The 17386-nt window shown below is 46.7% G+C and overlaps 1 long non-coding RNA gene across 2 annotated transcripts in view; it reads right to left on the bottom strand.

Annotated features, from left to right (window-relative positions):
* Positions 1 to 3994: 3994 nt before the first annotated feature.
* LOC309539655 overlaps positions 3995 to 17386 on the bottom strand; it is a 23872-nt gene continuing 10480 nt past the window's right edge. Inside the window, exons 3-5 of one of the 2 annotated variants that reach the window (XR_014222917.1) lie at positions 16280 to 16333; positions 5997 to 6023; positions 3995 to 5415 (exon numbers count right to left, since the gene is read on the bottom strand). This is a non-coding gene — a long non-coding RNA (uncharacterized lncRNA). The remainder of the gene's footprint in view (positions 5416 to 5996; positions 6024 to 16279; positions 16334 to 17386) is intronic. The other variant, XR_014222918.1, reaches the window with a different exon arrangement.

Raw genomic sequence — 17386 nt, 5'->3', positions numbered from 1 at the left:
CAGCAGATCCAAACTCCGTTTAGCAGCAGTTTAGAGAGCGGAAAGAACAAGCTACTTTAAGATTGGAAAAGCTCTTTCTTCCAAAGGTGAGGAACGGCCCAGAGTCGGTGGTGAGGAGGGATCTGCCACCTGAGGCAGTTGCCTCACTTTGTCAAATAGTAGGGCTGGCTCTGTTTCTGTTTCATCTCGATCCTGCCTGGTTTTTTTTATTTTTAAATCAATTCTTTATTAAAAGTTTTCAATGAAAAATACAATAAAAGTCAAACTAACCTAAAGACAATGAAAGAATATAGAAAGAGCAATAGAAAGTACTAAAGAAAGGAATAAGGGAGGGAGGGAGGGAGGGAGGGAGGGAAGGAAGGAAGGAAGGAAGGACAGAAAGCAAGGAAATAGGACTTCCAACGATCCGTCTGTCAGTTATATATGCAATAGTTCTTCAAAATAGTCAAATGTTCAGTTCAAATTAGCATTCAGATGCTAGGTGATTTTCCAGTCTTTAATCCAGGACTCTCCAGTTCATTAGTTCTTTCAATGCAATAAGTCCAAGGAAGCTTCTCCAAATAATATAATAGTCTACAATAGATTCTCCTCGGGTCCAGCATCACAACGTTACCTCCAGTATTAGGAAACATTCAATCCATCTTCTTCATTCCCTCCAAGATTTCTTCACTGTGTTTATGTATTACAGCACCAGTCCATAATTAGTTATTATACAATCTTTAATCCACACCCAAATCCATGTATCCCGGTCTCTTTTCATGTCAACTATACTTATCCATCCGTATTTTTCCATGAAAAATTCAAATTTCCATCTTCTGCTTTTTCCAGCTCTGTTTTGGTTTCATCTGGATCCTGCCTATTTTCGCAATGGATCTTAAGACCGTCTATGTGGTGTACCCAATCAATTTCCTATCCGTGGCCTGACCTGAATGTCTGAAGGCGGTTGGAGGGTGGATGGCAGCTAACGGATTGAGGTTGAATCCTGACAAGACAGAAGTGCTGTTCTTGGGGGACAGGGGGTAGACTGATGTGGAGGACTCCCTGGTCCTGAATGGGGTAACTGTGCCCCTGAAGGACAAAGTGCGCAGCCTGGGAGTCATTTTGGACTCACAGCTGTCCATGAAGGCGCAGGTCAATTCTGTGCCCAGGGCGACTGTCTACCAGTTCCATCTGGTACACTAGCTGAACTCCTACCTGCCCACAGACTGCCTTGCCAGAGTGGTGCATGCCCTGGTTATCTCTCGTTGGACTACTGCAATGCGCTTTACCTGGGGCTACCTTGAAGCTGACTCGGAAACTGCAATTAATCCAGAATGTGGCACCTAGACTGGTGACTGGGAGTGGCCACTGAGACGATATAACACTTGTCCTGAGAGATATGCATTGGCTCCTGGTACGTTTCCAAGCATAATTCAAAGTGCTGGTGCTGACCTTTAAAGCCCTAAATGGCCTTGGTCCAGTATACCTGAAGGAGGGTCTCCACCTCCCCACCCCCCGTTCTGCCCGGACACTGAGGTCCAGCGCCGCGGGCCTTTTAGGGCTTTAAAGGTCAGCACCAAGACTTTGAATTGTGCTCGGAAACATACTGGGAGCCAATGCAGATCTTTCAGGAACGGTGTTATATGGTCTTGAGAGCCAGTGTAGTGTAGTGGTTAAGAGCAGTGGACTTGTAATCTAGTGAACTGGGTTCGATTCCCCGCTCCTCCACATGCAGCTGCTGGGTGACCTTGGGCTAGTCATACTTCTTTGAAGTCTCTCAGCCCCACTCACCTCACAGAATGTTTGTTGTGGGGGAGGCAGGGAAAGGAGAATGTTAGCCGCTTTGAGACTGCTTAAGGGGAGTGAAAGGCTGGATATCAAGTCCAAACTCTTCTTCTTCTACTTCTTCTCCTCGGTGGCCACTCCCATACAAATCCTTCACCTTATTTTTTTTTAAAAAAAATGTCAAAACATTTTAAAAAAACAATTGCAAATCTGATCTGGGGTGAAGAGAGACTGCTTTGCTGATCATCCAGGCACTAGCCAATTGATGCCTTCCACAACAAGCATTCGGGACACGGGTGGCGCTGTGGGTTAAACCACAGAGCCTAGGACTTGCCAATCAGAAGGTTGGCGGTTCGAATCCCCACGACGGGGTGAGCTCCCGTTGCTCAGTCCCTGCTCCTGCCAACCTAGCAGTTTGAAAGCACATCAAAGCGCAAGTAGATAAATAGGTATCGCTCTGGCGGGAAGGTAAACGGTGTTTCACTTCGCTGCTCTGGTTCGCCAGAAATGGCTTAGTCATGCTGGCCACATGGCCCGGAAGCTGTATCTGAAGACACAACAAAGCGAACTGGACTCCTTGGCAGGTTTTGAATAAACATTCACAAACTTTTTATTGATAATAATTAGCTAAATAGTTTGAGGATCTATACAACTTTGTAGCATGCAGAAAATAGCATTCTTAGAGAAACCATCGACTGGAACTGAGGGAAGTTGGGGGGTGGGGTGGGGGGTGGGTTTTGTGTGGGAGGGGGAAGGGAGGAAAAATGGGGGGAAACAAGGATAATATGTTTTTGGATAATATGTCTTGTTATAATTTTAACTAAAAAAAGAAATTTAAAAAAAGAAAATGATATGTTTAAACACACACACATGAGAAATACTAGAGAAGAGAAAGTGCATTAGTACATTGGAGAAGGATGCTGAGCTACGGGACCCATGAACAAGATGTCTCGTTCTTTTGGCAAATCCTGCGGGAAGGACTCTGCTTCCGCCCTTCGCTCTCTCTTTTTGCTCTTGGTGGATCAAAGCGAAAACCTTCCAGTTCAGGGAACGTTCTGACCATTATCCACATTTCCCACCTATATATAGGCCTAATGCATCATGTATTTTAATACCAATGCTTAATGGCTGCGAGTGGCAGTTTCTGAAATGAAATGCGGGTAATGACCCAAGGAGGCAGAACCCAAGGAGGCCTGGCGAAGGAGGAAACAGAGCATACATTACAGCCGAGGAGGTTTGAACAATAGCTCTTTGACACCAACAGTCTTGGCTCAGTGGCCACGGGTCTCATAAAACCAGCACATACAATTAGGCGCAACCTATGATCTATATTTTGTTCGGAGTCTGCAGGCTGGCTAAATTCTCATTCATATACCCTTAAAGACGCAGGGCCTTTACAAGGTCACGGGTGCGGTCGTGCCCTTGCAGTGGCAAAGACCTCCTTATTTCTGGTGTGTCCCCCCGACATATACTCAGAATCACATAGTGATTGCATGCTCTTTATTTCAGCTCGAAAAACAGTGAATGAATTTTCCCCCAAAACCTCAGGCTTTATATACATTATTTACACAATGAGTCCCATCTGATTGGTTTATTCTGTTTCCCTCCTGGAGTCTGATTCGGCTGCTACTGCAGGCCAATCAGTTGTTGCATCCTAGGTTCCTACCAACCTAATAGGCTGATTAACTTCCTTCTGGGGTCTGATTGGGCTGCCCCTGCAGGCCAATCAGGTTGTTGCATTCTGGGATCCTACCTGCCTATTGTTCTAGGATAGAAGCTTAGTCCATAACACACACACACACACACACACACACACACACACACACAACATCTTAAAACATTCTCCCCGTGCAAAGATACCGTATTTTTTGCACCACAACACTCACTTTTTTCCTCCTAGAAAGTAAGGGGAAATGTCTGTGCGTGTTATGGAGCGAATGCCTGTGGGTGGCGGGGGGGATCTGCTGCAGTAGTGAGCAGAGGATCCATGGTTCCCCTTCCTTCCCTCCTCCGTGGTTACAAAGCATGGATCCACATGGATCCTCAGGATTTTTGCATTGGGCTACTCCAAACTTACTGTCAGATCACATGTCTGTGGCCACAGCATGAACCACAAAAATCATATATCCACTGTTTCATTTAGAATATTTTTTTTCTTGTTTTCCTCCTCTAAAAACTACGTGCGTGTTATGATCTGGTGCGTGTTATAGAGCGAAAAATACGGTAATTACCTAGACTTGACAGGAAGGGGGAAGAATGAACGTTCAGGTAAATATTTCTTTTCTTTTTTAAAAAGCAAAATAGTTTGTAACATCACTAGAAAATCACATAGTAAATGGAGGCAGAATCAAAAAATAAAGCCTCAATAGAAATTACATACCACCCCCCATTAGTTAAGTGGTCTGTTTCCAAATTCTGATCTTACAGTTGTGCTGAGAGCTACAAAGCTCTTTTTCCTTCAGAATCGCTATACTGTACAGTGGTACCTTGGGTTACAGATGCTTCAGGTTACGCATTTTCGGGTTGCGTGCCGCGCCGAACCCAGAAGTACCAGAACAGGTTACTTCCAGGTTTCAGAGCTTGTGCATGCGCAGAAGTGCTAAGCCGCGCTTTGCACATGCATAGAAGCACTGAATCGCGACCTGCGCGTGCGCAGACGTGGCACTGCGGGTTGCGAACACTGTGGGTTGTGAGCGTGCCTCCCATGTATCTGCTACGGGTTTCATCCTTCCATAACACCAAGGGTAGGTGACACATGCAAACCTGAGCCTTGTATGGATATGCAGGATAGTGGTTCCTTTGGATTAAGCCTGGCACCAAGGGAAAGGAAGTCAGTGGTACCTCGGGTTACAGACACTTCAGGTTATAGACGCTTCAGGTTACAGACTCTACTAACCCAGAAATAGTACCTCAGGTTAAGAACTTTGCTTCAGGATGAGAACAGCAATTTTGTGGCGGCAGCACGGTGGCAGCAGGAGGCCCCATTAACTAAAGTGGTACCTCAGGTTAAGAACAGTTTCAGGTTAAGAACGGACCTCTGGAACGAATTAAGTTCTTAACCCGAGGTACCACTGTACTTCTCTTGGAGTTGCTTCCAGGAGCTAAGCAAAGCGATTATACATGATGGACCGTAAAGTCCAAAACATTTTCTAATTGGACACTTGATTTTCCCGGTTTTTCATGCTCCAAACACAACATAAGTATGGATAGCTGAACATTTCTTAGACTTCGTTTGCCTGGGAAACCTCCACTCACTACCCAAAGGACGAGTCCCACACCGTGACATGAAGAAAGATGCCGCTGATAAAATGGCTGTGTTGCTGTTGATTTCTGTTCCTTCCTTAGTGTTCCTCCTTATTAAATTTCCCTCCGTGCAACCATTTTTGGAACACTTTGGTTCCTACTCGGCATCACTGGCATCACATCACAGTCAGAATATGACAGTTTGTTCTCAAGGTGGTGGTGAGAGGTGTTGCAGGTGGGGGACAAAGGAAGATATTCTGAAGGCCTTCAAAAGAGAAGAACATCAAAGAATCTATATAAATATTCAAGTACATTCTCAACAAACCAGACAGTTATGTACGCTCGGTATGTACTTGGGTCAAGGGTGGGTGTGGAATTCTGCATTCAGGAGTTGCCAGGCTGGTTTCCCTAGAAAACAAAACATGTTTATGGATTTGAGCACCTTCTGTGGGGACAAGAAGAAATAGCCGAGGGGGGAGCCGGGCTTTGATGTGGAGTTTCGAATCAAGCAAAGCTCACAAGTGGAAAAATGTACCAGCCTTTTCCTATTCATTTCACATTATCTTATTTTATTTGATCGTTTTATTTTACAAATGTCCACTCTGCCCTTTGATATGCGTACGTAGTTCAGGGGCAGCCAGCGATAGTAAATGCAATGGAAACAATGGAATCGAAACGATAAAACAGAGAGTAAAAGCGAGGGGGGAAAGTAAACTAGTAGATTTACTTGCAGTATAAGGCGAGTGTCAAAAAGGTGAAACCTAAACCAGTAAGCTGCTTCCATGTGATCTGTTTATTGAGCCTCCATTCTAATGTGTTTGTGGGGAGATTAGGCAAGAAATTGCTATCTTACACCTTCAATTGCGTCCTCCCAGCGATATGCTTACCACAAAGGCTACATTTTAGGGAAAGCAAGTTCGTTATGGAAAAAATCCCCGATTCACTTTGAACACACAACCCAACTTTGAAAATATGTGATTGAATCTCACCTGAAAGCAGTAACAGTCTGATAGCACCTGTAAAAGGACCAGGAATTCCTATTGGCATCATCACACTTAAAAAAAAAGTTGACCGGCTGTGAAGGTAGGCTTTAGAAAAGGTTCATAAAGCCACCCATTGTTTGAACGTTGCACGTGGTTCCTAATCCCAGTTTAAGCCCAACCAATTCAGAGCACCTTTACCCCATTTGGCAAATGAATGAGCAGAGTAACGAAAGATGGGGGCCTACCTAGTAAGTAATCCAAGAACTGTGAAACAAAGCCTTAATCTTAGCAACTGGGGGCTTTTGTGCATTCCAATCAGACACCGGCAAACAATGGGGTGGGGAGAGGAGACATTCCAAGCCAACCTGATCAAGGACAGGCTTAAACCCTAAGAACTCAAAGCTCCTTTTGTGATAAAGTGTGTGAACAATGCTACTGGGAATATTAAGGAGCCAGCTTGCAGTTCGGAGGAGCATCAAGCTTCCCATTCTGCAGAGGAAATGATATTTTCAGGACTCTTGGTGGTTGCCTCACATCCTTTAAGGCTGCAATCCTATACACCAAGGAGCGCTGAAATATACTCGGAGTCGAGAGTGGATTTCATGCTCTTTATTCAGCTCACAGTGGTGAGGAGGAATGGAAGTTCCCCCAGAATGTCTGCTTTATATACATTATTTATACAATGGGCCCCATGTGATTGGCTAATTCCGGGATTCTCCTGTAGGCCAATCAGGTTGCGGATTCACTTCCACCTGGAGTTGGATTGGGTGGCTCATGTGGACCAATCAGACTGCTGCATTCTGGGTCCTATTGTTCTAGGACCAATCAGACTGCTGCATTCTGAACCCTATTGTTCTAGGACCAATCAGACTGCTGCATTTTGGATCCTATTCAACTCAGTACATAACAAGCACCATGGGGGCTGAGGAAGTTTCAGGGTCCCCAAAGTATTTTTGAGGGGACCAACCCCCTTCAATATTCAGGAGGCATTTGGTTCCACCCCCTGATGCTGTGCACAGACCGTCAGGACGTCATGAGCTGTTATGTGCATGACGTCATGATGTTGTACAATGTTGTGCACACGCCCCCTCAATCCCCTTACGAAGATGGCATTTCTGCTACACATTTACCTGGAGAGAAAGTCCCACTGAACTCAATGGGGCTTTCTTCTGAGTAGGTAGCTATAGCAGTGGCTCCCAATTAGCTAAATAGTGTGGACCTCTCTTTTTTTTCAAAAGCCAAGTCAGGGGCCCCCTACTTTTGAATATTTTTGATATCTCCATGGTAGTTTTTGTTATTTGAATGGTGCCACAGACCCCCCCTGGGTGGGTTACACAGACCTCCCTGAGGTCTGCAGACCCACACTGATCTATAGGATTGTATTAATGGCCTGACAAACTGGTCTTTGATCCAGAAAGGATGCTGGAATTTGCCTCAAAATACCATGTTCAAAGCTATTTTCAAAACAATTTTTCTTTGTCTCGCTGCCTGTAAATTGAAGATGCGTCACTTCTGACCTTTTGGTTTATTGATATTGGAGGGCTCCCAAAATCTGGAAATTAGTGTGTGACGGCGTTGACAGTCTCCAACAATCTCCAGATTTGATTTTCAACCCCAAAACAGTGATTTCAAAGGAGTATGGTGGTACCTCGAGTTACAAACGCCTCAGGTTACAAACGCTTCAGGTTACAAACTCCGCTAACCTGGAAGAGTTACCTCGAATTGAGAACTTTGCCCCAGGATGAGAACAGAAATTGAGTGCCAGCGGCGCAGCGGCAGCAAGAGGCCCCATTAGCAAAAGCAAGTCTCTAGTTAAGAACAGTTTCAGGTTAATAACGGACCTCCGGAACAAATTAAGTTTGTAACTAGAGGTACTACTGTACAACTACTGGGTGTTGACATTCTGTGGTAGCAATGGAACCTTCCCCACCTGGGCTCTCTCCTAAAGGCCTCCCCCAACATCCTCAAAAATTGCTCCAGGGGGTTGGGGGAGTCTCTGGGGGTGATTCTGAGAGAGTATGGAGAGAAAAGAAGGGAAATCCGACTGCATGAGAAGAATACAGCTCATGCAGCATTTGATGCAACTTATGTCCTCCCCATTGGGACACGGGTGGTGCTGTAGGTTACACCACAGAGCCTAGGACTTGCCAATCAGAAGGTTGGTGGTTCGAATCCCCACGACGGGGTGAGCTCCCGTTGCTCGGTCCCTGCTCCTGCCAACCTAGCAGTTCGAAAGCATGTCAAAGTGCAAGTAGATAAATAGGTACCACTCCAGCGGGAAGGTAAACGGCATTTCCATGTGCTGCTCTGGTTTGCCAGAAGCAGCTTAGTCATGTTTGCCACATGAACTAGAAGCTGTACGCCGGCTCCCTCGGCCAATAAAGGGAGATGAGCGCCGCAACCCCAGAGTCATCTGCGACTGGACCTAATGGTCAGGGGTCCCTTTACCCTTTTACTTTTATGTCCTCCTCAACGTTTCACTATGTAATTTTTTTAAACAATGTATTTTTAAATCCTGTTTGTCTCTCCTAGCTGCTGCTGCTTTGACACCTTCCCCTTCCGCTGCACCTAGTGCTTATAGCTCATGATTCAATCATCACCTGTAGACACAGAGACCTCCTGTGGCTCCCACGTGGTCTTCTCCCTGCCCTGAAATTAACTTGAAGGAAGAAAGTCAATACAGTAAGAGGTGATGTGTGCTTGGTGGGAGAGTGTGTTTGTGTGTGTGCCCACGACAGATTCTCTGCAACGCTATCACAGTGGTACCTCGGGTTACAGACGCTTCAGGTTACATATGATTTAGGTTACATACTCCACTAACCCAGAAATAGTACCTCGGGTTAAGAACTTTGCTTCAGGATGAGAACAGAAATCATGCTCCAGTGGCGCAGCAGCAACAGCAAGCCCCATTAGCTAAAGTGGTGCTTCAGGTTAAGAACAGTTTCAGGTTAAGTACTTAACCTGAGGTACCACTGTACTCATGGGAAACCAATGAAGCTGATTCTTGGAAGATACAAGACAGATAAAATTAAGTGCTTCTTCACAAAAACACTTACTTAAACTATGACACTCACTCTTGCAAGAGGCGGTGATGGCCACCAGCCTACCTGGCTTTAAAAGAGGATTAGACAGAATTCTGGATCCCATTAATGTGGTCTGATGGGGAACATTTTCCCCATCCACAATTATGAAGGAGCGTCTCCACCCCCATCGTTCAGCCGGGACACTGAGGTCCAGCTCCGAGGGCCTTCTGGCACTTCCCTCACTGTGAGAAGTGAAGCTACAGGGAACCAGGCAGAGGTCCTTCTCGGTAGTGGCACCCACCTTGTGGAATGCTCTCCCATCAGATGTCAAGGAAATAAGCAACGATCTGACTTTTAGAAGACATCTGAAGGCAGCCCTGTTTAGGGTAGTTTTTAATGTTTGATGTTTTATTGCTTTATTATTAATAATACAGTGGTACTTCGGGTTAAGTACTTAATTTGTTCCGGAGGTCCGTTCTTAACCTGAAACTGTTCTTAACCTGAAGCACCACTTTAGCTAATGGGGCCTCCCGCTGCTGCTGCACGATTTCTGTTCTCATCCTGAAGCAAAGTTCTTAACCCGGGGTACTATTTCTGGGTTTGCGGAGTCTGTAACCTGAAGTGTCTGTAACCTGAAGCGTACGTAACCCAAGGTACCACTGTAGTAGTATTATTATTATTATTATTATTATTATTATTAGGCTAGCCAAGAGCTTCTGTGATCCTCATGCTCTCACAGAGTCAGAGTTTAATCTGTAGACTGAGGCTGTAATACTTTACCTGGGAGTAAGCTCCATTGGGTCAATGAGACTTCTGAGTAGACACATGTAGGATAGCTAACTTGGTAAAGCCAGTGGCAGAGGAAGAGGGGTATGGTGGGGCAAACCACCCCGGGTGTCATCCCTGAGGGGGAGTGACATTCGGCACGCCGCTCACCTACGACTCCCTAGCCTACCCTGAGGCATTGGGGTAAGAGGAGGAGCTGCGCCGCTTTGCCGGTGGCATTCCTCCCTTCCCCCTTCATTTTGATACCTGGGGGAGGTTTGGGAGTCGCGGGCAGGCGGTGCCCCGAATGTCCGCCATGGGCAGGTTGCTCCGCCGCTGTGAGCGGCTTGCTCTGTCCCCATGGGCAGCTCACTCCGCCCCTGGCTGGAGGGCGCAGGTGCTGCTCCAGGCACCCGAGCGGCTATCCCGCACATGAGAGGGCACCCTCCATGCCACACACCCCTCGGGAGCGTGCCCATCCTGGGCAGCGCGGGCATATGCTCCGTCGCTGGGTAAAGCATGAGACTCTTAATCTCGGGTTTGAGACTCACGTTAGGCAAAAGATTCCCGCTTTGCAGGGGATTGGACTGAACAATCCTCATGGCCCCTTCCAACTCTACAATTAGATGATTCTGAGAAATTCACGGAGAGGGTTATTGATGGCTACTGGCCATGATGGCAACACTCTGCCTCCACAATTGGAGGGAGCAACACTCGAATCAATATTGTGCTTGTCCGTATAACTCTACTCTGTAAAAGTTACTGCTTACAGCAGCTACTACTATGCTATAAGATCCACTGTCCTGTGGTATCATATATGGTATGTATGGTTGTTGATGGTTTTATATTATTTTTGCTGTAAAAATGTGAGAGATTACAATATTGTATTTATTTGCATTCCCCTTTATGGGTCACTGCCTTGCTGTGGCGAAGGGGCTTGAATAACTCAGAGAAGCCACGAGCTATGCCGTGCAGGGCCACCCAAGATGGACAGGTCATAGTGGAGAGTTTTGACCAAATGTGATCCACCTGGAGCAGGAACTGGCAAGCCACTCCAGTATCCCTGCCAAGAAAACTCAATGGACAAAGAAAACAGGCATATAAGTGCCTGGCGTGCTCTGGTCCATGGGGTCACGAAGAGTTGGACACGACTAAATGACTAGACAACAAACAACAATTTATTTGCATTACCTAGTGTTTGTACTACTGATGAAGCCTAGGGCGGCGAAACAAGGCTAATATTCCGGAAATCCTTGCCTTAGACTCTGTGAAAGGATTCTGTGGAACTGCAACGACCTTTCATGTGGATTGTTGGACTCTATGAACAGACAGGTGGAATTGACACTTTCACATATATGGACCTTATGCATAAACTGATTAGAGAATGAACTGATCCACTGGGTCTTCTACTTTTTTGTTGAACTTTATGATCTACTTCTGTTGGAAGCCATAGTACGGCCAAGTGCTCTGGTCCTTGAGTTCTGTTTGGGATGGGATAATGGAGGCAGTGAGAGGTTTTACTTTATTGGGCTCCATGATCACTGCAGATGGTTACAGCAGCCACGAAATTAAAAGACGCCTGCTTCTTGGGAGAAAAGCAATGACAAACCTAGACAGCATCTTAAAAAGTAGAGACATCACCTTGCCAACAAAGGTCCGTATAGTAAAAGCTATGGTTTTCCCAGTAGTGATGTATGGAAGTGAGAGCTGGCCCATAAAGAAGGCTGATCGCGGAAGAATTGATGCTTTTGACTTATGGTGCTGGAGGAGACTCTTGAGAGTCCCATGGACTGCAAGAAGATCAAACCTCTCCATTCTGAAGGAAATCAGCCCTGAGCGCTCACTGGAAGGACAGATCGTGAAACTGAGGCTCCAATACTTTGGCCACCTCATGAGAAGAGAAGACTCACTGGAAAAGACCCTGATGTTGGGAAAGTTGGAGGGCACCAGGAGAAGGGGACGACAGAGAATGAGATGGTTGGATGGTGTTCTTGAAGCTACCAGCATGAGTTTGATCAAACTGCGGGAGGCAGTGGAGGACAGAAGTGCCTGGCGTGCTCTGGTCCATGGGGTCACGAAGAGTCAGACACGACTAAACGACTAAACAACAACAACAATGGACTAGACAAGCTCTAACATTCCATTTTACAAATGTGTCCACAGGCCCGAAAAGGATAGCACGCCCCAGCCCTAACTGCTGCTTGAAGCAAGAGTCATGGCAGTTAAAATCTCCTCGGTGTACCAACTGTGATCTGCCCCGAATGCTGCTGCAACCCCCGTTAGTGCTTAACTTATTTTGTTACTTTTATTCCTTTGAAATATATCAAGGCTGCTTTTTGTTTTTTAATCTGGGCAAACACCCATCCAAAGCAGCTCACGAGCAAAACAAAAGATAAAAACAGTGCTACGTTTAAAATAGTGCAACCTTTAAAACTTTTAAAACTTAGCACTACCAACCGGCACTTGACATAAAAATTATAGAAGTGGAGAGAACATAATTGAGTCAGACCGTCACCCAGCTAGCAGAATGTTACCCAGCTATTTCTCTTTCCAGAAATAGTTGTGAAGAGAGAGGAGGAAGGGATGTAGCTGCAGGCAGAAGGACCCTGATTCAAACCCCAGGATCCCCGGGTAGCGCTCAGAGACACTCCCCCCTCAAAACCTCAGAGAGCTACTCCAGTCAGCATAGACAATAAAAGGTAAAGGTAAAGGGACCCCTGACCATTAGGTCCAGTCGTGACCGACTCTGGGGTTGTGGCACTCATCTCGCTTTATTGGCCGAGGGAGCTGGTGTACAGCTTCCAGGACATGTGGCCAGCATGACCAAGCCGCTTCTGGCGTACCAGAGCAGCGCACGGAAATGCTGTTTACCTTCCTGCCAGAGCGGTACCTATTTATCTACTTGCACTTTGACATGCTTTCGAACTGTTAGGTTGGCAGGAGCTGGGACTGAACAACGGGAGCTCACCCCATCATGGGGTTTTGAACCGCCGACCTTCTGATTGGCAAGTCCTAGGCTCTGTGGTTTCACCCACAGTGCCACCCGCATCCCTAGCATCGACAATACTATTCGCCAATTTCAATGTTCACTAGGCATGTGCTTCAATTCCCTTTGGTTTCCTTAGCGGGTACTTTCTCCTGCTTCTTCTGAGAGCCAGTGTGGTGTAGTGGTTAAGAGCTGTAGTCTTGTAATCTGGGGAACCGGGTTTGCTTCCCCGCTCCTCCACATGCAGCTGCTGGGTGACCTTGGGCTAGTCACACTTCTCTGAAGTCTCTCAGCCCCACTCACCTCACAGAGTGTTTGTTGTGGTGGAGGAAGGGAAAGGAGAATGTTAGCCGCTTTGAGACTCCTTCGGGTAGTGATATCAAATCCAAACTCTTTTTCTTCTATTAGACACTGTTACGATATTGAAGCAATGCAGCCGCGAGCTGCTGGTAGCTTGAAAGCAAAACATAATGGGAATGTTGGGACTGTCCGTGGGAAACAGAGGGACAGTCTATTCACAGTGCGAAGCACCGGAATTAGCTCAGAGTGTAATATGAGCTGTACAGGAAGTACAGCAAGTGTTCGTTCTCTCTCGACTGCAGGAGTATGAAGAGAGCAGTCATGTTTTCTGTAACGCTACAAAGACAAAAATAAAGGCATGTAAATATGTTTCTGTCTATCTCTTTCCCCTGCCGGGGGGGGGGGCAGGAAAGAGGGGGGTGTTCTTCTCACGCTGAGAAGGATCGCCTATCGCGACCTCTGCCTGGATCTTGCCGGGAAAGCAGACAGGGAGGTCAACAGGAGATCAAGCCGGGTGCCTGGGAGAGTTGCCAGTTTCTCCTGATAAAGGCTTGATTCCCGACAGACACATGGGAATTCCCATGCAATCAGGGATGACCCAGAGAACCGGATGATGTCACAACGCTATGTAGCCAATCAAGTTTAACAGTATATGATGACATCACTGAGGACAAGCACAGGCAATTGGAAATAAGAGGAATGTCAACGAATAAGCGAAACACTTTTGCAAGGAGTGCCAAAAACATGCAAACAAAAACCCCAAAACGAAACAAAAGCAAAAATTGACCGCCCTGAAGGATAGCTTTTTCTTTCAGTTCCCTTTGGTTTCCTTAGTGGGTGTTTTCTCCTGCTACTTGGATTAGACACATGACGTTCCCATGCAATCACAGATAACCCAGAGAACCACACGGTGTCACAATGCTATGTAGCCAATCAAGTTTGGCAATATGATGACATCACTGAGGATAACCACAGGTAATTAGAAGCAAGAGGAATGTCAATGAATAAATGAAACACTTTTGCCAGGAGTGCCACAAACAAGCAAAGAAAAAACCCAGAAACAAAAAAGCAAAAAAAAAAAATCCATAGCTTTTCCTTTCCTTTTCTTTTTTGGGCAGAATTGAAAATGCTGGCAAAAAACCCCCCACTTGAGTATTTTCAGCTCAGCTCTAATTAGCAATAATGTCCTTTCCACCAGCCTATCCATAGGCAGTTGCATTAAGCCTGGTGCGTCAGGAGCCGAAGCAATGCAACAGCGCATCTCCATATGGGTCTGCAACCAGTCTGTGGAGGCAGATGAAACTGAAAATGGCTGGGAGGTTGCCCTGAAGCAAGTGAAGCTTTAAAGTTAGATTTCTGTCTGGGAGAGAGCCAGGCAGGGTGCGGGGGCACAAAGCAGGTTGGAAATAAGAAGACTTGAATTACAGCATCTCATTTGCTCTCCTCGTCCCCTCTGCCCAATGGAAATCAACTTCCAACACCGGGCGGAATGGCATCTGTCTGCGGGGGGGGGGGGCAAACGTGCACAGCTGTCAGTTCTGACAGGTATCAGAATCATTTTTACGAGCGCACGCATCATTATCCACGCTGAACTTGATAACTCCATTCTCAGTGCGCCATCAAGCAAGCCAATCGCTTCCTCTCCAGAGGTGAGGTAGTTTTTTAATCCAACAAGTGTGGAGGACTAAAGGAAGATCCATCTGCTGCTGCCAATCCTTCCCAGAGAGCCCGTCGCAGATGCTTTTCTAATCATGAGCTCGTGAATGAAAACGGTGGCATCTGTGAAATTGTTCTGCACCAGCAGTAAGGAACCCCCGGCCCGTAGGCGTAATGTTTCTACCAAGTGGTATCCGCCTGCCCTCTAGATGTCAGCATCAAGGAGCTGTCAACGAGGCAGGTCAAGCACAGAACAGGCACACACACACACTGCAGGCATGGAATAATAATAATAATTTTTATTTATTTATACCCCACCCATCTGGCTGGGTCCCCCCAGCCACTCTGGGCGGCTTCCAACAAAACACTAAAATACAATAACCTATTAAAAATTAAAAGCTTCCCTAAACAGGGCTGCCTTCAGATGTCTTCTAAAAGTTTGGTAGTTATTTTTCTCTTTGACATCTGTTGGGAGGGCGTTCCACAGGGCGGGTGCCACTACCGAGAAGGCCCTCTGGTTTAACAGACCACAGTATTTTAATATTTTGTTGGAAGCCACCCAGAGTGGCTGGGGAAACCCAGCCCGATGGGTGGGGTATTATTATCATCATCATCATCATCATCATCATCATCTGCTGCTGCCCCTGGAGACCCTGCCTCACCTAGCCTCATAGGTGGGCCAGCCCTACCTGTGCCTGCAATTTGTTTTAACTGTTTTTAACATTGAATTTTATTATTTTTGTTATCACACCCTGGGACCTGATGGTGCAAAGCAGGTAGCAAGTCATCAACGGCAATGGTGTGCTGGTCAAAAGGATGTTGTGTGACCTGTTGCATTCATCTCTTGAGCATAAAGCAAAACCCTACAATAGATTAGTGAAGGTTGCACCAAGGAGGGGCCAGAGAGGAGGTAAGTGGCTCCTGCTAAACCCACCCCCACCCCCAATTTTGGAAGAATGTGGAACAAACCATCAGGTTGTGGGCAGAGGGGAGCCTCTCCTTCCCTCCCTTCCCCCCTGCTGCTGGTCCCGCACTGCAACGTGCCGTCTACTTGGTAGATACTAACAGCACCTCTTCAGCACCGGCTAGAGGTCGATATGAAATTATACAGCTTGAAATGGCTTTTCTTTCGAATTGGATGCAATTGATCCATTGCAAGATCTGAGAGGCAAGGGAGATCTACATTGCCAAAGTCAATCCAGCCGCAGCAGAGAAAACCTCTAATTGCCCTTTCTCTATTGCACCGGCGAAGCTCTTATTTTGTTTTGCTTTCCTAAGAACCCTTAACTCAATACTGCTGACTTCTCCTCTGGGGCTTTAAGCAACAGGAGTATATGCAACTTGTGGCTGGATTAAAGGCCTAGGAACGACACAGCCCAGTTGCTCCCCCTGTCCCGGGAACATCTATTATGCAGCAGCACACAGAATCGTCAGACGTGTGAGAGTTCTCTAACTCATGGGAGAATCAAAGTCCTCCATTTGGGAGTCAATGCTCATTGCACACAGATATATGAGAATCCTGGCTTATTCCAGGCCCAACCAGACAAGAAGTTTCTTACATGAATGCCACGAATCATCATAGTGTAAGGGAAAGCATTAGCAGGACTGGGACCCTGGGAAGGAAGAGTTTAACCCCTTCCTCAGTGGTCCCAGTGAGCTCCCCACAGTGGTGTAGCGTGGGTTGTCAGCACCCGGGGCAAGGCAAGTAATTTGCGCCCCCTAACCCATGGATTTGCGCCCCCTAACCCGTGGATTTGCTCCCCCTAACCCCCAGATGTTGCACTCGGTGCGGCCGGCCCCCCTGATCCCCCCACGCTACGCCACTGCCTCCCCATCAAAGCTATTTGCACTGTAAGAGAAACCTCCATTGCCACAAATGAAGGTTCCTCTCCTAAGGCAAATAGCAGTTTGGGGTGGGGCAGGGAGTGTTTGTCACAATTGCGGCAGGAGGGAAAACAATTAAAATCTTTCTCCTGGCGGTGAACACACCACACAATTAAAGCCCATTACTTTCACCAAGGAATCCTGGAAACTGTAGTTTACCCCACACACACACACACACACACAAAGCCACAATTTCCAGCACCCTTAACAAACTACAACTTCCAGAAATCTTGATGTGTATGCAGCCCCGACCCCTGCAATGAATGAATGAATTTTATTATTATGGTCACAGACCAGTTCTGGCTCACTTACAATACTGAATGCCCCTCCCCTGACTGCTATTTACATTAAAAAAAATTAAGTGTACATTAATTGCCTTCACGGGACATGGGTGGTGCTGTCAGATAAATCACAGAGCCTAGGACTTGCCGATCAGAAGGCCGGCAGTTTGAATCCCCGCAATGGGGTGAGCTCCCATTCCTTGGTCCCTGCTACTGCCAACCTAGCAGTTTGAAAGCACGTCAAAGTTCAAGTAGATAAATAGGTACCGCTCCAGCGGGAAGGTAAACGGCATTTCCATGCACTGCTCTGGTTTGCCAGAAGCAGCTTAGTCATGCTAGCCACATGACCCGGAAGCTGTACGCCGGCTCCCTTGGCCAATAAAGCGAGATGAGCGCCACAACCCCAGAGTCGGTCATAGAATCATAGAATCATAGAGTTGGAAGAGACCAGAAGGGCCATCGAGTCCAACCCCCTGCCAAGCAGGAAACACCATCAGAGCA

This window comes from Podarcis vaucheri (assembly GCF_965113315.1).
Source record: "Podarcis vaucheri genome assembly, chromosome: 8".
NCBI classification, from domain to species: Eukaryota; Metazoa; Chordata; class Lepidosauria; order Squamata; family Lacertidae; genus Podarcis; species Podarcis vaucheri.
The sequence above is the reverse complement of the archived record's forward strand: the minus strand, read 5'-3'. Positions and strand labels throughout refer to the sequence as shown.